A 22499-nucleotide genomic window follows, 5' to 3' on the forward strand; every position below is an offset into this window, starting at 1 on the left:
AACGTCTCTGTGTTTCTCTACCACTCTCATCAACCAGGAAAACCCACATAGCAACCCTTCTATTCAGTGGACTCTGCTCCCCCAATCTGTGCATGCATGCAGCTATCCACCTATGTCTAATCTATGAACACCCACCCACATCCACTACCCCATCTATTCATCCATTAAAGAACCTCTCCTTATACTGTTAATAACCTGTACCCTCCACCCCAGCTACCTCTAAATGCACCCATTGACTTCAACACTGTCCTCAACCTGCCCCCAAGGGAGGTTCATACACAGAAAAGGGGTTGTGTGTAGATCTCAGATATGAGCTCAATTCAGAGCACACCAGAAATGGAAATCAATCCAGTGTTCCCTGGCCTAGTCACAGCTTTGGGAGGGTCTGTGTAGCCACAAAGGAAGCTGGACAGAGTAGAAAGGAAAGTGGGGGAAAGGTCCTCTCACCTCTGCTAAGGACGCTGGTAAAGTTAATTACAGCCAGCTCTGTACCCACCCAGCTAACTGGACAGCACGGAGGAAGCCTCACCCCGCTGATTCTGCCCTGGCCTGCCCTGCCTGCCTTAATAGGTACATCCACAACACAGTTCCCTCCTCTATTTGTTCCCTAAGGTTCCAAGCCAACTCTAAAGACCCTCTAGAGGCAAAACAATGCCACATTGGGTTCAAATACTGAGCAGATTGGGCAGCCCCAAGCACTGCATGAACCTGTTAGCCCTGTGTGCTACCATTCAGTCTCTGAAGGAACAAAAAAAATCTGTTGACTACATAAGGACCAGGTTAACGCAAAGGAGTGGCATCAAATCTGGTGTGTATTTGCATTCTCTTCTTGTCCTTCCTAGCTGTCACCTCACCTCACCAGGCCACAGCATTCTCATTTTAAAATAAGAGTCAAAAAGTTTGGCATGGAATTGTGGAGACAGTAATGCCCGTGAGTGTAGGGCCTTGCCCATGGTAAACCCCATCAAGTGTGCATGAACGCAAAAGCCTTATCTTCTCTGAATAGAAGGAACACAGGGCATACTTCTATCCTAGCCCAAGAAATGCTAACTCCCTACATCTTCCAACACACACACACACACACACACACACACACACACACACACACACCTACTTAAAAGGACATTTCCACTTTTTTTTAAAAAAAAAAAGGCTTTGTTATCAACAAACTTTAAATACCTCCAAATTTTTAACATCAAGTGAGTCTTGACTAGAACCAAAATCAAATTTCTCCAACAAACCTCAGCCCTTTCTTGTGGCCCATCCCAGCACCCAGCCAGAAAAAGGAGCTGACAAACAATTGTACCAGTTTCTATGACTTAGGTTTTTAGAGTGGCATTCAGCAAGTGATCTGTCTTAATTGCTTCTGATATCTAGAAAAGCTAATTAAGGTAATAATACTTGGCACTTGTATAATAATAATAAAAATAATGACCCTTTCTATGTAAGGAACGCCTTTCATCCAAGGATCACAAAGCCTTTACAAACGTTAATTAATCCCTCACAACTCAGCTGGGAGGTGGGTGTAATTAGTCCCACTTTATGGCTGGGTGAACTGAGGCACAGAAGGGGGGAGGGAGCGCTGGTGAATACACACTGAATCCCCTGCTGGGGCCCGGCTGGTACAGAACATTCCAGAAGCCGTTCACGAGCTCTGGAGGCTCTCCTGTGGACAGCAACTTAGCTATCCCAGGTCCACCCTATCCCCCCTCAAGAGCCAGAACTTCCTATCAAGGTAACACAGCAAGGTGCAGAGTTCCAGGACCAAGCCTGGCTGGTGGCCTAGAGCCAAGCCCTTCTGTTCTCTAAACCCTCATTTCTTTTCCTATAAACCAAAAGATCGGGTCCCATGGTCCTTACTCTGCTGGTGTCCAGCCACTCTCCTTGTCTTCCTTGCTTCACGGGCACACATTTGGGGTCGTGAAGTCACCACCCAAGAGCCAGTCTCAGCCAGAAGAATCCTTACACAAATGGGTTGATAGATTTATTCAATGAAAACACTAGGCAGGCAGAAAGATCTAGATTTCAGGAAAAACAGCAGATCATCTTGTATCTGCCATGCAAATTTGGACTATATTGATTATTAAACATGTTTTGTTTTGTTTTGTTTTGTTTTATCCAAAGTTCATATTTAACTGCCTGTCCTGTGTTCCCTCCAGGTAACTGGCTCATCCGTATCTGCAGAGCAGAGTTTGCTCACATCCCAGTCTCTTTGGCCTTGCCCTGGAAGATGGGACTCCAGTCAGTGGCCTTCCCAGGATTTTGCATTCCTCATCTTCCTGAGTCTCTCTGGATCCTCACTAACAGTCCCTGCACCTCTCCAGCACTCACAGGACAAAGTCCCAACTCCTTGATAACCCTCCTTCTATGCCCCACAAAACATTTCCACCTTCTCATCTGCCCACTGTCCCCAACAAGTGCATACCAAGGCTCAGTGTGGTTGGCTGTGCCCAGTACCCAGCCCACTTCCTTCCCTCAGGCCTCCCAAACTCTAACTATGCTGGTCCCTTCACCTGAAGTACAATTCCCCATCTTTAATTATTAGATACCTGATGAGTCTGGAGGTTCAATTTTACCTCTACAGAGAAGACTTCTGTCAATAAACACTGACTCTGCTAAACTGCCAATTGTGTGTGTGTGTGTGTGTGTGTGTGTGTGTGTGTGTGTGTGTGTGTCCTGTACTAATTCTTGGCCCCATGGCTTAGCATACACCAGCCCCTCTGCCCAGATTCCAAGAGAAACATGCTCCATAATTAACTAAGTCCTTCATTCATTCACTAATTGCTCAGCATTTATTTTTCCATGATGCTTATCTTCCTCACTCTGGTGAAATCACCTTATAGTTCCAGGTCAACGAAGTTTCCCTACAGAGCACCAAGGGTAAATATTTGGGGCCTTAAGAGCCACAGAGTCTGTGTCACAACCACTCGGCTCTACCATTGTAGCACGAAAGAAGCCACAGAAAATGCATAAACACATGGGTGTGTTTAAGACTGTGTACCAATAAAACTTTATACAGGCATGCAGTAGGCCACACTCCTCGTCTATTATTAGAAACATATTGAACAAATAACACACGAATGCCAAAATAGAGAGAAATAACAAACTCTTTTTTTCAGCACAAGAATGAATTCAGAGCCTTGCTTGTGTGAGCTCTTGGCTGAGCCACATCTTCAGTCCAGACTCTTTCTTAAAACTACAAGAAAGTGGAGAGTCTGCTCCAAGTCCTTCTGCTGAGAGGTCTGTGTCTGCAGCTCACGCCTGCTCTGAAAGCCTCTGGATTTCCAACTCACATTCAAGGCAGAGCCAGTCTTCCCCACCAGAGGCCTCTGCACTGGATCCTGTGTCAGCAGCCACCCCTCCCTCACTATGCCAGGACTGACTGGATGTGTGGGCTGCAGTGGGCCTCAGCTTGCCATGAGGCCTGGGACCCCTCCAAGCACCAGGGAAGCCAAACCTCTCACCTGCCACTGCTTGCAGGTGCCCACTTTTGATTACAGACCTGTGCTGAGCTGGGAGTCACAGCTAACAGGATGTGTAGTGATTGTGTATGTGAGTGCCAGGTGGCACGTTTGAGAGCAAGGAAGAAACACAAAACCCTCTCTGAAGACTCCAAGGCCATACGAAGGGCCAGGTGTTTCCAGTGTTGTGGCTCTTAATCCTCTCCCTCAGTGGCTTCATCTTGCTGGATTCTAAGATAGATTTTTGGGACATGCAAAACACACACACACATAGACACACACACGCAATACACGCATGTATGTACGCACATGCATAACACACACTGAAATCGTGCTATGAATTCATACACATGTGTTCCATACTCCTCCTTACACATTTAATACAAGTATCCAAAACACAGGCTCACATAAAACTCACCCAAATGCATGCTTATAAGCACAAGTATACATGGCTGTACACCTGTGCTTCATATATGTGCCAAGAGCATCTTTACCAAAGCAGATAGAGAAACTCGAGCCCACACACATCCATCTAGCAATTCAAATACAAACCCTGAACTCGTGCCTTCTCGCACTCAACATAGCCACACAAACACATGTACACATAAGAACACATAGCCACACAAACACATACATGAGTGCATGCGTATTTTAAGCACATACACCACAAAATCCAGTCTCACCACGTGGCTCTTACAAGGAAGTGGCCACGCAAATCATCTTTCTGTCATTTCTTGACCACGAGCTCCGTCTGGTTCCTGCTGCCAGTCTCAGCTCTGGGAGGGTCACAGGAAGTTCCCATGTCCCTGACTGCCAAATTCCAGTCACCTCTGACCCCAGAGGGACAGAAGCTCTTCCAGCTTCCTGCAGGCCAGCCAAGTCTTATGTGCCCAGCATGCCTCGCCTGCATGTGGCATGAGCAGATAACAAGAGGCCCAATGTCCAGCCCTGGCTGAGCAGAGCCACTGCAGGCAAGGAGACTTCCATACCCTCCCCTGGGGCTGTGCTGGCACGCTGGGGGCCTCCAGAGGAGGACCTTGGTCTCAGCCAAGGTCGAATGTCCTCTTATCTGAAGGCCACTGACAACTTCCCTACCCTGCTTCCCTCTGCTTCCAACACTTGTAGGAGGCTTGACACTGTTAGCAGACACCACCCACTGCCGGCCTGGCCACATTAACTCTTGCTTAGCCATCTGCCTTCCTGGTAGAGGCACAAACAGGACAATGACAGACATTACCAAGCTCACCAACCTGCTAGAAATAGGTTTTCTACTGAAGTTATACGAGGGGGAGAATGGAGATGCAGCTTTCCTACACATTATTGATTATAAATCCTAGTCCCCACTATTTGAGGTAATGGTTGCATCCTGTCTCCATAAAGGACTTCTCAGACTAGAGCAACCTTTCCCCCAAAGCCTCAATAGATTCCCTGTGGCCTGGCTCCACCACACACCTACAGATAGACACAAACACACCATGTGAACTACTGCTGGCCGCAGGCCGGACCGTGAGCCACCCACGCGCATGCAAGCTCCTGCAAAACATGTTCGCATGGGACAAGAGCTGTAAGTGTACCCCCACTTTCCCACAGAGCAGTTCTCTTGTTTACTAACTCAGGTATTCTGTCTCCCAAAGCAGGGACTGTGAGGACCTTGTCACATGTGGGGAAATGACGGGAATCACATATGGTTGGTAAGTGGCTGGAATTGGAGCTGGACTATCTCAGATCCAGGGACAATGCTCTTAATCACAGTACTGTGGTCCCAGTTCCAGCCCACCGCCACCCTTCCACGATTCACCACTGAATCGATTCCAGCCACCCTGGATCCCCAGAGACTCCCAAACACACAATTCCTGCCTTGGTCACTCACTCGTTCCCTCCTCTCTCCTCAGCACGCATCCCTAGAAGAGGTCTGCTGTATCTTCTGCTTCTTAAACCTGTGTTCAGCACAGACAAGAGAGTCTGAGCTTGGTGCTAAGCTCTTCGTGTGAATTCCCTCGTCCCATCCTTAGGAAGATTCTGTCGTTATTAACCTCACTTCATGGATGAGTGAACTGAGGCACGCAGTGAGTAAGGTCAAGCTATCTCAGCCTCTCCTTCACTTTAGGCTCTACCCCTCTCGGGTTTGGCTTCTGTGACTAGGAGGATGCTTAGGAAGCTAGAGGTAGAGATAGTAAAAGAGGTAGGGGAGGGAGGCAGAGGAAGGAGAAGGGGAAGGACGGAAAGCTTTAAAACCACAAGGCTACTGGAGGTTACGCATCTGAGCATGGGTGGGTGGGATCCGTAGAGTGGCCCTGCCAATTTCCGTAACACGTGTTCTAAAGAATATTTTGGAAACATGCAAAGTGAAAAGCCCTGTGCTGCGGACACACTCAGGCCTGTCACTTAATCAATTAGCATTTGGTGATCCTTCTTTGTCTTCCAGCTGTTTGTCCGTCAGCTAACTTGAAGATGCCCAGCACTGTGGCTACAGCTGAGGACAGATCAAGCTCCCTCGGAAGCGAAAGGGGTGTGGAGATCAGGGTCAGTGAAGCCTCAGGACTTGGAAGAGAGCCAAGGGTACTAATGGTCAGCCATCCAGTCCCCACTGGAGAAGCAAAGCCTCCCTGGCCCTTCAGCTCCCACGGAGGCCACCAGGAGCCCTTGGGGCTCAGGGCCAAGCTGGGGGCGGGGTGCTCCCCTAATTGGCCTGCTTGTCCGTCACCCAGCAGAGGAAACAGCCGCTGGCTTCAGCCTCCAAACGACAGGAAACGCCAAGGAGGGCTACTTGGGCAGTAATTACTACTTTGAGGAAGGGGGGAAAAAAGCAGAGGGAGAAACATTTCCACCTCAGATAATCTGCTCACTGGGGGGATGGGAGGGTGTTCCGTGGAAGACATTTTGAAAAGCCTTCAATCAAGCTGACAAGCAATTGTCTGCTTAGCTGCTGCTACAAATTCCCCAAAAGGAGAGGTGCCCCTCCCAGAAAAACAGAAACCCTAGACCAACACTGTACCCCATCTCTCTAACAGCCCGGAAGACCAAACCATGAAAGTTATGATCAGCCTAGAAACCTCAGCTCCGGGGATAGCCATAGCTAGAGGGGAGGGGCTGTCTGCCTCTACCCTTGTACATTTCACACTCATGGGTGCACACATTCATATACACACACTCTCCCCTAGTGTAGCCACATGCTTTATCTCATGTGTTGTAGAATAAAAACATTTCAAATATTTTTGCCTTCCCCCCCCAAGCAACTATAGATGTTCTTATCTGTCGTTAATTCATTCAACAAAATTTTTTTTTCTTGAGAAAGAACGTTCGTCAGGACACTGGTGACAAAGATCTCCACAGATCTCAGAATATGACGGAGAAGAAAGGCCACTGTCATCGGCTTCATGTCTCCGAACCTCATTAGGGAAGAAGCGGAGAGAACTGAGGAGAGCCCGGCTCAGAACAGTAGAGAGCCCAGTTCCTATTCAGAGCAACCAAGCAGCCTAGACTCAGGGTGCTTTCCTTCTCTGCCTGCTCCAGTCCAGCGCTCGTCCTCTGACCACCTCTCCCAGGCCCTGAGTGTAACTCTCGCTCAGAGGCTGTGGGAATTCTCCACTACAACCATGTGGGACAGAGAATGGGCAGGGACTTGGTCAGAGCTCTGCACAAAAGGAGACTCACTCGCTCCTGCCCTGACAGGTTCTGCACAGAGCTAAGTGAGGCCCCAGCAGCATAAAATAAAGACTGGCTAGCTGGTCCCTGGCCATTAACCCTAAGCAGTTCACCTGTGTCTGTTACACACACACACACACACACACACACACACACAGCCCTTTACAATCACACTCTATCATGACACATTCACAGGCTGGCACACACATGGGCTGAATGCCACCAGTAGAGGCTCCTGCATGCCATATAACTGCCATGGGTTCTGGTGAGTACTACCTGCACATCCACCACATAGACACCAAGATCCCCTTTGCACATTCATATAGTGTCATGCACATACTTGTACATAGCACCTGGATGCTGGCCTTCCTGCACATGTGCTCACATGACTTTTTCATACTGTACCACACAGTCTCATGACAGAGACAACACACGCACCCGCTCACACACACACACACACAGATATTTACATATGGCATGAGCAGAGACACTTCACACTCCATTTCCTTACACTCCTTATCCTCAGTTCACACACAGCCCAAGAGCCTAGTTTGCACACGCGCACACACACACACACACACACACACACACACGGTGAGATGTCACCTAGCACTCCCACTGCTATGTGGCGTCACCCACATTCATTCATACTTTCCTCTGTAGAATCAGCACACACACACCACAAATACACCATACGTATTAAACATATACCACAGATACTGCACATACCAGATACCACATACATACTATATATAACATGCACTGCATACAACACACATACCATATATTACACATACCATACACCATGAGACACATACTACATTAATACTATAAACCATATACATATAACATACATGTCACATACGCCTTATATATGCCACATGCCAAATATCCATGCCATATATGCTATATATATACCATATACATCAGATGCATATCATATTCTCACCATATACCATAAAAACCACTATAAGCACATACCACATACACTACATATAACACAAATACCAATACATGCTGCATACATTTAATATACATATTATGCATACCATGTACACACCACATACATAATACATATCACTACACACAGACATACATACAGCATATATACCACATACCACACACTTCCAGTATAGATGCATTCACCATATATACCACATATAACATACATACCACATATACTACATGTTCCAGACATACCAGACTCATTGTGTACACAAAACATGCCACCATCATAGACACATATATTACATATAATATATACATATATCATAAATGCCATACAGATATACAACACACCATGTACAGATCACATACATCACCATTTTATACCCACATACCCCAAACATACCACACATATATACCACACACACACACACACACACACACACACACACACACACACACACTTTTGCAGGGAAGGGAAGATACAGGAAAAAAGAAGCCATAGGCCCAGTGAAGGCCCAGAAAGAGAAGTAAATGTCCACAGGGGTGCTGTGCCCCAGATTGGTGAAGTGTTAAGCAAGTGACACAGAAAGCATACAGCAAATCAGTTCCTGAGTATCTAACAAGGAGGACCAAGGAAAAAGTGAGCTGATGCTATGGAAAGGGCTCCTGGACCAGAGGCTGAGGAAGATAATGATGAAGGTCAAAATGATGCAGGACAGCTAGGATATCAAAGTATCAGGGGACAGAACAAGTGGCAGATCTAGTGGCACCTTCACCCTCCCCTGAGGGAGGCCAGCATTGTACTGGCCCTGAGTACCACCACACGCATGCCTCTTCACTGACCTCTGACCTGTGAGGCACCAGAACACCCTGTAGGGAAGAAGCAGAAGTTCAGCCAGGTGAAGTGGCCTGCCCCGGGCATAGTGACGAGCAGAAGTCGGTATCAAGCCAGATGTTGCTAACACTAATTCCACACCACTAACCGTTTGGGATAGCAAGAGCCTGAATGAACTGCTCCATGTAGAAGGCCATAGACAGAGCAAAGGCCAATTCCAGTGAACACTGCTCCTGGCTGTGATTGAAACTCTGAACTCACTGGAAGTGGCGTTGTAAGCAAAACCAAATGGCATGCTGGGAAACTGGATGGTATATGTGTGAAAGTAAGTGCCTCCACCGTTTGCATTTGAGCCTTGGTGATAGATTGATAGCTACACTCCAGGGCAATCAGATGGCCTCACACAGTGAGCTTGGAGCAGAAGGACCAACCCCAGATCCCAGTCCTTGATGTTAGGGGCACAAACACTGCAGAACCCTGAGCTGGGAAATCTCACTCCTCCTAAGAGCCTGTTCCCTGGACAGACAATAACATGGCCCAGCTACACGCTAGGGACCCTACAGCACCTACACATCCAGGGACAGATGCTCTTCACTCACAGGGACACCCATGATACATGTTATCACTCATGGCCATCAGCAGGGACACTGGAGTGTAGGTAGAGCACAGTGATCCTGCTCTCTGGTACAGGAGGGAGGAGGCTGTTTGCCTTCCCAGGACATTTCGCTTTGCCTGTGTTTGGCAAGACATATCTGATACACAGACAGGCAGGTACATTGCTCACTGTGTCCCCACAATGACACACCTTGTGTTTTATGACCAGAACAACTTGGGTACAAGATCAGCCCCAAGTTAAACCCCACCCCTGCCCCCCACCCCCCACCCCACCGCCATGCCGCCAGTGTGCTGCAGGACTGCCGAAACTCCCCACTTGCAACAGAGCTGGGGCAGACACCAGCAGTCTGTCTGTCCAGCCGCCTCTTTCATCAGCATTTATAGACGCCTACCTGCACCCAGCCCTGTGTTCGGCCCTGGGGATGCCAGGACACATAAGACACCGTTCCTTCTCCTTAGAACTCAAGGTCCAAAGGGCAAAACAGGAGATGTGATACCCTGAGGAGGGGCAGTGTGGCCAGGCAGGAGGAACTTTGGCAGTACACAGAACTGGGGTCAGATTCCAGCTCTGTTCCTTCCTCACGATTTAACCTTGGCAAGTCATTTGTCCTCAGCAAACCTCAACCTTGTCCTGGTGTGAGGAGGGTGATGGGGGTACCCGTTTCCTTGTGTTGCTGGAAAGATAGCACGCAGCACCGCCCATAAAGCACAGTCTACCAGGGCTGGTACCCCAAGGCTTACCATGAGCAGCAGCCAGTGGCATTATTCAAATGTGTATGATGACATTCTGCCTATTAGGCCTTGACAGGAAAGTTGTGCCAAGCAAGAGAACCCGTATCGGGAGCCCTCTGTGGAAGTCAGAGGCAGTATTTCATCACTCACTCGCTCAGCAAATGTTCCTTGAGAGTCCTCCAAGTGCCGAGGCCAGTGCGAGGGATAGATAAGATTATCCCACGAGAGGGTGCGGTAAGGGAGATGCAGATGTGGCCATAGAGTTGGGTATCTGGGAAGGGAGTTACCCTAAGAACAGGCCAAGCACCAACCAAGTGCTGTAAGAACAGTAAGAATGGTGGCACGGAGGAAGGCAAAGGAGGGGCTATCCTTTGCCAGCCGGAGAGATCAAGGAAGGCTTCCAGGAGGAGGGGGAGAGGGGGTTAGCATAGTGCTTCAAGCACGAGAAGTGCTGTGGCTTCACCTTGTTGAGTCTGAGCAAGGGGCTTAGTCTCTGAGGAGAGTTCCCTTCCATGTCACAAGAAGAGAGGCCACAAGCAGATTTCCCAGAAAACAGATACAAGCCGGCCAGGAACTGTGGGGACAGAAATCAGAGCAGCCTAGAAGCAGCTCACCTCAAGGTCAGTCTGAGAGGTAAGAGGTGGAAAGGCCATCTAAGAGGCCTTCCGAGCATAACCAGGGAAGCACCTAGGGCAGACCAAAGGCATAAGGATCCCAGCCTGGAGAGGCCAGTGAGGTCAAAGCAAAAGAGGACAGAACATGCCCAGCCTCCTGGCTAACCTTTAGCCCACAAGGACAACTTCCACAAATCTCAGCAGCCAGAGCCAAGTTGGGAACCTGGGTCCGCCTGTTCCCAACACGTGAACACTGTGTCAGATCCACCAGAGGTGTTCTGGGCCTCTGTTAGGATTGAAGAGCTACTCACCACGCATCCCCACCTCAGATCCGTCGAGTTCTTGCCTGAACCTTGCCAAGCCCCCTTCCCTGAGGTATTCGCAGTCAGTGTGGCAGGTGTAGGCATCAGTCCCCACCCATACCCCAAAGCAGACACCCTGCCCCAGTCCCTGCCTCAGCCCTATTTACAGCTGTCACCAGGACCTACTGTTAGGTCTGGGGAAGCCCTTGGCGGACATCCACCCCAGGAAGTCGCATTAGCAACTTCATTCACCAGGGTCAGCCTGTGCTCCCATTGTGTGCTGAAAATCATTTGTTTACTTGGAGGCAGCCCTGCCTTAGAGCCTGGCAGGGCAGACAGTGAGAGCTCTTGCCCTTTGCAGATTCATAGCAATGGCACTTTTTGCACATTGTAACAAAAGACTTGCCTTAGACACTACCAAAAAAAAACCACACCCAATACTATTCAAATCTCACGGGGGAGCATGGGAAACAGATACATATGCACATCTATAGGTATATATTTAAATTAACAAACAAAGGAAACTGCGCTGGAATAAAATCAGAGAGCAACAGCAACCTATGTAGCGAGCTAAACATCAAACGGTAATGCTCAGTGCTGGCGAGGCTGTGTGGAAATTCCTAGACAGATAAGCTTCACTAGAAGCAAAGGAAACGAGAGCCTTTGTGGAAAGCAGATTGGAAAATAGGCAACACAGACCGCAAAAGTGTTCCTTCCCCGAGACCCACCAAGTCTGCTTCTGTGAATCTATCTGAAGCAAATGAGACGAAGAAGAGGAAGAAGAAGAAGAAGAGGAAGAAGAAGAAGAAGAAGAAGAAGAAGAAGAAGAAGAAGAAGAAGAAGAAGAAGAAGAAGAAGAAGAAGAAGAGGAAGAGGAAGAGGAAGAGGAAGAGGAAGAGGAAGAGGAAGAGGAAGAGGAAGAGGAAGAAGAAGAAGAAGAGGAAGAAGAAGAAGAAGAAGAAGAAGAAGAAGAAGAAGAAGAAGAAGAAGAAGAAGAAGAAGAAGAAGAAGAAGAAGAAGAGGAAGAAGAAGAAGAAGAGAAGAAGAAGAAGAAGAAGAAGAAGAAGAAGAAGAAGAAGAAGAAGAAGAAGAAGAAGAAGAAGAAGAAGAAGAAGAAGAAGAAGAAGAAGACGACGACATAGTCTCTGTTCATAAAGAGGTGTCCATCAGAATCTTTTTTTTTCCATCTTTATTAACTTGGGTATTTCTTATTTACATTTCAAAGGTTATTCTCTTTCCTGGTTTCCAGGCCAACATCCCCCTAGCCCCTCCCCCTTCCCTTCTATATGGGTGTTCCCCTCCCCATCTTCACCCCATTGCCGCCCTCCCCCGAAGAATCCCGTTCACTGGGGGTCCAGCCTTGGCAGGACCCAGGGCTTCCCCTTCCACTGGTGCTCTTACTAGGATATTCACTGCTACCTATGAGGTCAGAGTCCAGGGTCAGTCCATGTATAGTCTTTGGGTAGTGGCTTAGTCCCTGGAAGCTCTGGTTGGTTGCCATTGTTGTTCATATGGGGTCTCGAGCCCCTTCAGCTCTTTCAGTCCTTTCTCTGATTCCTTCAATGGGGGTCCCGTTCTCAGTCCAATGCTTTGCTGCTGGCATTCGCCTCTGTATTTGCTGTATTCTGGGTGTGTCTCTCAGGAGAGATCTACATCCGGTTCCTGTCAGCCTGCACTTCTTTGCTTCATCCATCTTATCTAGTTTGGTGGCTGTATATGTATGGGCCACATGTGGGGCAGGCTCTGAATGGGCGTTCCTTCAGTCACTGTTCTAAACTTTGCCTCCCTATTCCCTCCCAAGGGTATTCTTATTCCCCTTTTAAAGAAGGAGTGAAGCATCCACATTTTGGTCATCCTTCTTGAGTTTCATGCATTCTGTGCATCTAGGACAATTCAAGCATTTGGGCTAACATCCACTTATCAGTGAGTGCATACCATGTGTGTTTTTCTGTGATTGGGTTACCTCACTCAGGATGATATTTTCCAGTTCCATCCATTTGCCTATGAATTTCATAAAGTCAGGATCTTAAACTGGGGAAAATTGAAAGTAAAACTCAGCATCAGTTTGATGATGTCACAGGAAACCATTAGCACGGTAATGGTTCGTCTGGGATGGGGAGCAGGGTGCTGTGGAGTTTATGGTGGAGGCCAGCATGTATGAACTGGGTCCTCACTGCAAGGCTAGGCTGCCAGCCTCATGAGGCGGGGTTGATCCCCAACCCCCTATTTTCCAAACATTCAGTTGGGTTCTATGTTGGTTTTATAGTTTCTTTTAATTAGAGCTAACAAATGATTGTGCTTCGCCAAAGAACTACAAACAGAGCTTAATTAGCCAGAGCGGCTTTCACAAGACCCTCCGTCTGTCTGGGTCTTGTTTCCGTCTTCTTTAAGATCATCTATCCCATAAATGGAGTGTGGGAAGTAGCCCTGGGAAGGCTTTGTGTGTTCTTTGTACGTCTTTAAAACAAGGGTAAGGAAGAATGGCTTAGTCAAAAATACTGACTTCATGGCTATTACGTATTAACACCTATCCATTAAGTCTGGTGCTCCCAACCAACCTGCAAAGTGGGTGTTGTCGGCCCATTGCAGAGATGGGAAAACTGAGTTTCCTGTGCAAAAGGAACTTTTCCAGGAGAGATACAGATAGAGGGAAGGGGAGAATTCAATCTAGATCTCTCCAGCTCTAGTCTCTGCCATTCACGGAGTTTTCAAGCCACATGGATTACCTTTCTCAAAGGGGTTGATGTGAGGATGGTAGAGGACATAGCAGGACCGGGACCCCAGGCAGCCTGTTAAAAAATGCCTGGGAGGCTCTTCTGTCCTGGAAGAGCATAGCAGCCTCAGAGGTTGCTTCACCCACCGAGTGTAGAACCCACTGAGACCAAGAATTCTAAAATAAAGCATGCCAAGAACCTACCTCACCAACCACAGAAACAAACCTTGAGAAAGAAAAGTGGAACCAGAGTGTTGTTGATTGGCTCGTGGCCATGCTGTGCTCTATCCCTGGATGCCTGTAAACGGACCTGCTCTGAGCCACTTTTGGGGGCCTTGGGTGTCTAGATGTCGCATTGCCTCACTTGCAGACAAGCCAACACGCTGGCTGGCTCCAGTTCACAACACACACCCCCCACACGTCTTCAGACTCCCGGCCCTGGGCCTCTTTAAGCCTATAATTACCCACAGTGCCCAACTTTATGGGTTCCCAAGATGGGAGACCAGTTGCAAGAAGTTCCTTGAAAGGTAATCAGCCCAGTGTAATCTTCTTCCTTCCTCCCCAGAAGGCGCTTCTTGAGCGTGCCCTGCTGAATCCAGCAAATACCGTCTTGGCTTCTAGATCTTTCACAAACTGCCCTATCCTCAATTCTTCCGTGTCTGCGCAATGTGCAAAAATGGAGCCCAAATCATCCTCTGTAGCTCCTATGGTCAGCCTCAGCTTGGCAATCTCACCCCACCCTACCCCACTTGAATGCACTGAGTCCGCATGTATCTCCCGACTAACCTCTCCTGAACATCCACCCCCCCCCTTTGCAGTCTCCTCTCCCGTTCCACTTGCTGACTCCCACCCACTCTGAGGACTTCCTTTAGGTTCTCTTGAGGATCCGTTTTACCCCCGTCTTTGACTCGCAGACTTTCTATGGTTAGTTTCATGTTGACTTGACACAAGGTAGGGTCATTTGGGAAGGAGACATCTGGATTAAGAGAATGCCTCTATAGGATTGACGGAAAATCTATAGAGCACTTTCTTGATTGATGTTTCATATGGGAGGACCAGCCCATTGTGGGCAGTGCTACCCTGGGCAGGTGGTCTGGGGATATGTAAGAAAGCAAACTGAGTGCTCCTGGAGGATCAAGCCAGTAGGCAGCACTGCCCCCATATCCTCAGCATCAGCTTCAGGTCCCTGCCCTGGTTGAGGTCTTGCCCTGACTCCTTCAGTGATAGACTGTGATGTGGAACTACAAACTAAAATAAGCCCCTTCCTCCCCAAGTTGTTTTTGATCTTGGTGTTTTATCACAGCAGTAGAAACCTTAAGACAAGCAGACAGACAGACAGACAGGCAGACAGACAGACAGACAGACAGACACACACACACACACACACACACACACACACACACACACACACCAGTTTGCCTTCCATCTCAGAGTCCCTCCTCAATCCCCCTGGCAGATTGTACAGAGAAGGGCCAAGTTCAGTGTACCAGCAAAGTTCCCACTATGGGCAGCCAAAAGTCTGCTCTGCTGCAATTTGAGGCAGAGCATGCACCTGAGTCCCCTGGGTATAAATCCCCGAGGCTGTCACTCTCTAGCTGGGGGCCATTCCTGGTGACTATCAATCTTTAGTCTGTCATCAGCATTGACACTGTAGACGTAGGCAGTTGGAAGTGAGAGACTATATGAGATCCAGGGAAGACAAAGAGGTCACCCACATTCCCTATGTCTATCAGAGCCCAGCACAGGGCACTACCATGGTTTCTCCCTGCACCTGTCCTTCCTTGTTTATAGTTATACTCCCAGGGCTTCACCTAGCTCTTGGCACAGAGGAGCATGCGGCTAACCAAATTGATGTCCTGTTTGAGGCAGTTCCCCCGACCCAGCAGCCGTTCGGGAATCCTACCCTTTCATTTCCAGCTGGAAAAAGATAGAAGAGGCAGAGAGCGGGGACACCTTTACTGTCACCAACGTTAGCCAGACATTTCAGGGGCCGTCTTTTCCCAGAAGAGCCATAGATAATGAAAACAGAATCCCAGCCAGAGGTCTGGATTCAAATCTCAGCTCCATCCACTATGGCCTGGCCTTGGGCCAGTTGCTCAAGTTCTCCGTGCTACTGTTCATTAACTGTGATAATCCCATAAGATCCACATGTTGATTGCAAATTTCAAATGAAAACATGAATAAAAGAAATGCGGTCACCAGTACAATAACCCTTACCTCCTTAGCATGCAAAAAAAAAAAAAAGCAGTTGAACCAAGAAAATAATTTTGAGTGACCAGCCGAGAAAGCCATACCCCTAAAGCTTGAGAGGTACCTGGTGTGACACTTTGATGCCAGACTTCATGCTAAAGGGGCCAGCTTCTGTAACCCTGCCTACAACAGTACTTCCGACCCACCGTGGTCTCAACTCCGCTAGTGGGAGGAGGTGCACCACAGTTAAAGGGACCCGATGGGTCTCAGACGGTTCTAACCGGCTAATACCACCATAGAGCGCCACTCAGAAAGCACAAGATGCTCTTGACGGCATAATCAACTTTTTCCCTACTATGCTAGGGCAGTGCCCTTCCATAGGCTATGGCTTTAAGATCCTGTGTCTTCAAGGTCTTTTGTCCTTCCCTCTCCTGAAAGAAGTCTAATGTCTGAACTGAATGAGAAGTCAAGCTAAGTAAGATGTTCCGGTCATGTGAAACAGGATGTGACTCCCTACCTCCCTTGGGACATTTTGCTTCAATGCAAACAGGGGCTCCATCAGTAGCCTGACAGCTAACACAGCAGGTGCTAGCCAACTCCCTTTGCTTATCTGAGTTTCAGTGTCTGTCTGTAAAGTGGAGTCAGAGCAAAGACCTGCCTCGGAAAGCCATTGGTGCGACCAAATGAGAGTCTACATGGAAATTGTACAGTTCTGAAGCATTAGGTCACATCAGGAGGCAGCTAAAAGCTTGTTTCCACCTTGTTCACATGATCATCCTTCTTAAGTTCTTCTCAAGTCAGTAAGCTGTTACATTTTAACTGAATTTCTATAAATAACTAAGAACAGATAAAAGGCAGACCCAAGACTGACATTAGATCTGTGACCTATCACACACTGCTCCAGAATCCTACTCTGCACCCAGACGCCTCCCTCCAACTCCCTTGCCCACTGGATACATATGCAACAAGGACTGACTACAGGGTTCTCTCTGTGTCTCCAGGTCCTCAACTGACCCAAGGACATATATTGGATCCCTTCTGGTCATGTCTGGCCTAAATCCAGTAAGACAGTTTGAGAGGCGCTCATTCTCACTCTCCCTACACGAAGGAGCCTAGGTGGATACAACAGGAAGGCACCACTAGGCTCTCACCAGGCTGCAAGCTTTCTCCAGTAGCTCACTAAACTTGCTACAATATCAGGCTGTCAATGTGTGAGATTCAAGTGGGTCAAGGGACTTACCCAAGAGCCTGTGGATGTAGTCATAAAACTAGGACTTGAACCCAAGCCTGCGAGACGCCAAGCCTCTTCCCTCTTTTGCATAGCTAGTTGGAATGTTCTTTACCAATGTGAAAAGCTGAATGGGCAATGGGTTTTTTCATCCGTTCGTTACATGATCGTGGGCCAGCTTGATGCCTCAGAACTACCACGCATAAATCACCCATGGCAGTTCTGACAGGGTTTCCATGAAATTTGGGGTCTATTGTCCTTCCCCTAGAGCTGGCTACCTTGGATCACCAGAATACAGAAGTGACTCCCCATCGCCAAACAACCTCCACTTTACAGCACTGAGCACTTGGAGGCGTAAACTGCCGCTAAGAAACCCTAATTCCCTACTACCCTGAGACCACTTGAGGCCATGTGTGGGGCTTCAGATGATAACCCAGCAAGCTCAGCCTTGAGCCAACCCAGTCTGGACCCCAGACACAGCAGCAAATAAACATCTTAAAGATGATCCCCACTCCCAGCGCCACAGTGACCCCAGCTGAGGTCCTCCAATATTACAAAGCAGAAAGGAGCTGTCCCCTGGTGTCCTTCACTGGTCCCTGCCCTCAGAGCCTGTGAACAGAGTGTAAGGGATGCTGTCTGACAACAGCAAGCTGTGGGAGGTTTGTTGTGCAGGGGCACCCACGTCACCAGGACACCGTCTTACGACACAAGCTCTTATTTCCCAATGCTCTGGACTTGACCATGGAACTGCACATTGATTCCAAAGTCAGAAGCTCTCGTGGACCATTGGAAAGGTCTCATTTGGTCCAGGTCGTTGGCTGCAGAGTTGGTGAAGCCATCAGCCCCTGGCAGCCATTCATCCATAGCAATAGTTATTGTATCGCTATACCTGTGCCTGTCCTAGTGCAGGGACAGGGTGACAGGGACAGCCAAAGCACAGACAGGCTTTTCGCCCTCCACACTCGGTTTTGCAGAGCAGAAAGACATCAGACCAAACACTTTAAGCGGAAAGTGGAAACTCACACCTCAGGGGCAGCAAATTATACCCAGTACATGAGCAAGGTAGACCTAAGACCCTCTGAGCCCATGTGTATCCAGTACACATCTGACACAGATGATGGCAGAGGCAGGACTTCCGGCAAAGAGAAGAGCCTGGGAGAGGTCCAGTCAGGAGACCTGAGGAGTTTTCCAGGGCACATCGTGTGGCCAGTGTGACTAGAGAAAATCCTCAGGGCAGGGGTGGGGACGAAGGACATACCGGGAAGTAGCAGAGCAGTCGATCGTTCCAGCATGTGACTTCCTCCAGCATTAAGTCCCAGGCTGTGACCTGTGGACTTTTCTTCCCTCCGTCTCAGGAGCTTTTTGGTTTCCCTCTCCTTCCTGGAGTCCCCGGTACCTTCCCCACTCTGATGTTCCCTTCTTCATTTCTGGGCTACCACCCCTTGCCCAGTCATTACTATAATGGGACCTTTCCCTTCCCACAAAACAGTAATGTTTCCCAGTTGTTTACACATTACTTGGATGGCCCCAAAATATTAAGTGGAAACCTGAGGTCACAATAGGCTTGTATTTGATCTTTAAAAAAAAAATTAATTTCAATTGTTCTGCTTAATTTTAAACCATGTCCTTTTGTGAAGTCTCAAGCTTTAACACGAAGCACGTTCGCTGTTTCCTGAGGCTTGGCACTCCGAAGTTTTATGAAATTATTAATAATCTCAAACAGGCAGCTTGAGTTCCAACCTAGCCTTCCACCTGCTCTTCAGAGACCTCCTTGCCCGGTCTCTTATTGAGTTTAAGACCTGGGCCTTACTACGCCATTTTTGTCCTGGAGTTTTGACCCCATCTCATCTCTTCAATTTCCACACAAAACTGGGTAAAGTATGTCATGTCTGGGCCTCAGCCACCCTGGGTCAGACACTGAGTGAGCACTCTGCCCTGGGCCTACACTGTGTTCTTCTAGATCTGGGAATTCTGGGGATTTGTGGAACGCCTGATTGCCCTATAGCTGGCCTGCACAAAAGGGAAGGCTGACTGTGGGTATTAGAATGCTGTGCAGTCAGGCCAGTCATATCTGACCACACCACATTTATGTCCATGCTGTGTGTGTGTGTGTGTGTGTGTGTGTGTGTGTGTGTGTGCAACCTATACAAAAGCAAACAGTCACAAAGAGCCCCTCTACCACCATCAGTAGCGGCTGACACTGACTGCCATCACCCCTGTGTCCAAGGGAAGAGACCAGAAACCTTTCCAACCCCAGACAGAGCTCATAGGTCACAGAAGGGGCTGAGGACCAGGCAAAGTCTGCCAAGCACCCAGCAAGCACCAGGTGCCTCACGGTACCTCCTGACTTAATCAGAGCAAAAGAATCCGAGGTTCTGGAAGGCAGTGGGCATGCCTTTGAGGAATCTAGGAGCTGATATCCATCCAGTAACACTCTGTTGAATATGTGAATGAATGAATGAATGAATGAATGAATGAATGAATGAATGCTCAAAAAAATATTGTATCCCAGATCTGATGACTCTAGAGTCTAGAATGTCCCTTGTTTGGCAGATATGTAAGAGGGGACTGGAGATAGAGGACCCAAGTTCAATTCCCAGCACCCATATAGAAGCTCACAATTGTCTATAACTCCAGATCCAGGGAATCCAGAACCCTCGTCTGGCCTCCATGGGTGCTCTATACACATGGACAACACATGCTCACACATGCACACAAGCACATATATGCACATAATAATTCTTTAAGGTGGACCAAATGAACACAGAGCAGCAAGAAAGCAAAGACTACAGTCTCAGGCCCTACTAATCGCAGAGATAGAATAAAGGGCAGACAATCTTTGATGGGAGTTTTGAAGCTTAAGCAGGAGTTTGCCGGGCTGATCACTCATTTTCCAAATGTTTAACAAGCATCTGCTGAATGTGAGACACAAGGCTAGGAACTGAGGATCCACCAGTGATGGATTTCTACCCTCCTAGAGCCCACATTCATGGTGACCCAGAGGGAACTGTATTCCAACCAGAGGGAATAAGGAGGTGTGTTCTTAAAGCGAAGAATATGTAGCTCATTGGACGAGATAGGGGTAGAGAAGTGAGCAAGATCGAGAAGGTTCTTGAGTAGTGCCAAGATTTGGCGATATCTCAACGCATGATCACTGTAACCCCCTAACTATCTTTGGCTGGTTCATGGTGATGTCTTAATTCTTCTATCTGCACCCATTCTTAAGCCACAGCTACAACCCTAAAAGATCGAGAGCTAAAGAGGCATGCACCGAGTGTCAATTAAGAGAAAAGGAATGGCTTTTGCTCCGTAATCATTTTTTTTCATATATGATACTGATTTAAGTATTGAAAACATTTATTCTCACATTTAAAGCCAACATTTTTATGTCAGGTACTCAGGCCCCTGCACAGGTGCTTATGTTGCTTATAAAATATGTGACATGTTTTTAATTTCTCTAAGTCAATCAATCATCCCTGATGCCTTTGGCAGGGAGAAAGATAGAAAACAGGCTTTTATTTTATTAGGAGCACTTGTCAACATTTCACGCGGGAAATTGCCTGGCCCAAGTTCCTACAGATTGCTGGGGAATATAAAAGTAGCCAGCTCTAGGTTGAGTTTGAATGAGGCTCCACAGGTAAGGAAGGATTGTAGGTCTTGGGTTCAGGTGGGACCCACTGGGGATGAGGCTGCAGGGAAATTGAAGATAGGTATCTTGTTTTCAGGAAACCAACAGTGGGGCCATGACAGCTGGGCTCTACTGGGTCTAGGGTCAGCAGCTGGGTCAGTCAGAAAGCAGAGTCTAAGGATCCAGTGGCTGTTAAGGATGTGAAGTCTAAGGAAGAGATTCTCGTGTCTCTGTAAACAGGGAGAAGGGTGGTGAGGATATGAGTTAGGGACCAAGATTTGTGAAGAAGACCTGAGAATAGGCAGACAGCAAGTGATAAGATACCTCACATAAAGGCTGGCCCAAAGCAAGTGCCCAGTGAAGTCAATGAATTTTAAACACCATGCCGGCATGTTTGTTTCGTTGAGTTCCTTGATCACATTTGTACATCGGATGCTTTTCGTGTGTTCAGGGGTTCACTTGTGAATGGCTTCATTCACCCATTTTGCAAACTCGAGTACAGGGAACTTAGAGAACCAGGCCCAAACCCAATTCCATGTGAACCCAGCACCCAGGTCCTTTGTCTCTTGAGATCTCATCTCTTAAGGGAACGGAGTACAAGGACTGGATGGCTTTCGTGGGCCTGAGGAACTCTGGTATTCATGAGGCCCTTTCTCCATAAAAAGGTTAAACTTCTACCCGGTGCCTATTGACACAACAGCTTCTTGTTTCTTCCAGTTTCTTCCTTCTGATTTCAAAGGCATTAAGTCATCTTCACGGGCCTCTACCAGTATCCAGGGCTCCATTTCCCGTGGCCCGTGCCTGCCTGGGGTGTCAGCCGCAGTGTGTCTTGGGCAATTAGTTCCTTCACAACTAACCAAAGCCACACTTGGCCCTGTGAGTGAAGAGGATACCACAGCACCTGCCAGCATCCCACCAGGTCACCTCTGAGGCCATGATACCCTGAGACCCTTTGAACTTTTCAGGTGGGCAGCTCCATGAGTAGGAGGAAGGAAAGCTCAATGGAGACCAACTCCATGCCTACAAGGTACATTAGAAAAATGCAGCCTACCCAGGACTGATTTACTGGGCCCTAGTGGTAGACAAAGGCGGTAGCAGCCATTTGTCCTCCCCTGGAGGCGTTGGCCCAGCAGCTTCCCTTGCTTCCTGGGAGAGTCAGGCCCCGGTGACCTTTGGAACCTCTCTTTCCTCCTCACCTCTCCTCCCATCAGTCCAAAGCTTAGGGCAAGGACAATGGGCACTGGGGGGAGGGGGAAGGCTGCCCGTCCCAACCTCCCAGAACTGCTAAACCCTGACCTAAGAGTTTCCTTTTCCTGGAGCTTTCTGACTACTCTGTGCTAGCCCTGATGTCAGCCTATGAAAGAAAACATGGACACTGTCAACCCTTACTATGTGCCCAGCTCTGGGCAAAAACACTGCACTTTCTCAGCGCTCCTAACAGCTCCATAAACAGGGGTGTTTTTATGGTTCACAGAGCAGCCGCATGTGGTCAAGAGACTTTCTCCCAGTCATGCAGAGGCAAGTGACTATGTCAAGATTCGAACCCAGCCATACTCAGAGACTCATGCTTGAAGCGGGAGGTCACTTT

At 48.2% G+C, this 22499-nt stretch overlaps 1 long non-coding RNA gene across 4 annotated transcripts in view; it reads right to left on the minus strand.

The window, feature by feature from the left end:
• Positions 1 to 22499, minus strand: part of LOC103691947 (uncharacterized) — a 72204-nt gene that overhangs the window by 24828 nt on the left and 24877 nt on the right. Inside the window, exon 1 of one of the 4 annotated variants that reach the window (XR_015683952.1) lies at positions 11162 to 11242. The exons of 1 other annotated variant lie outside the window; for it this stretch is intronic. This is a non-coding gene — a long non-coding RNA (uncharacterized LOC103691947). Of the gene's footprint in view, positions 1 to 4144; positions 4251 to 11161; positions 11243 to 22499 lie in introns of those variants that run through there. 2 more of the 4 variants (XR_015683953.1, XR_015683950.1) reach the window with 2 other exon arrangements.

Source organism: Rattus norvegicus, chromosome 3, assembly GCF_021556685.1.
Source record: "Rattus norvegicus strain SHRSP/BbbUtx chromosome 3, alternate assembly SHRSP_T2T, whole genome shotgun sequence".
In the NCBI taxonomy this organism is placed as follows: Eukaryota; Metazoa; Chordata; class Mammalia; order Rodentia; family Muridae; genus Rattus; species Rattus norvegicus.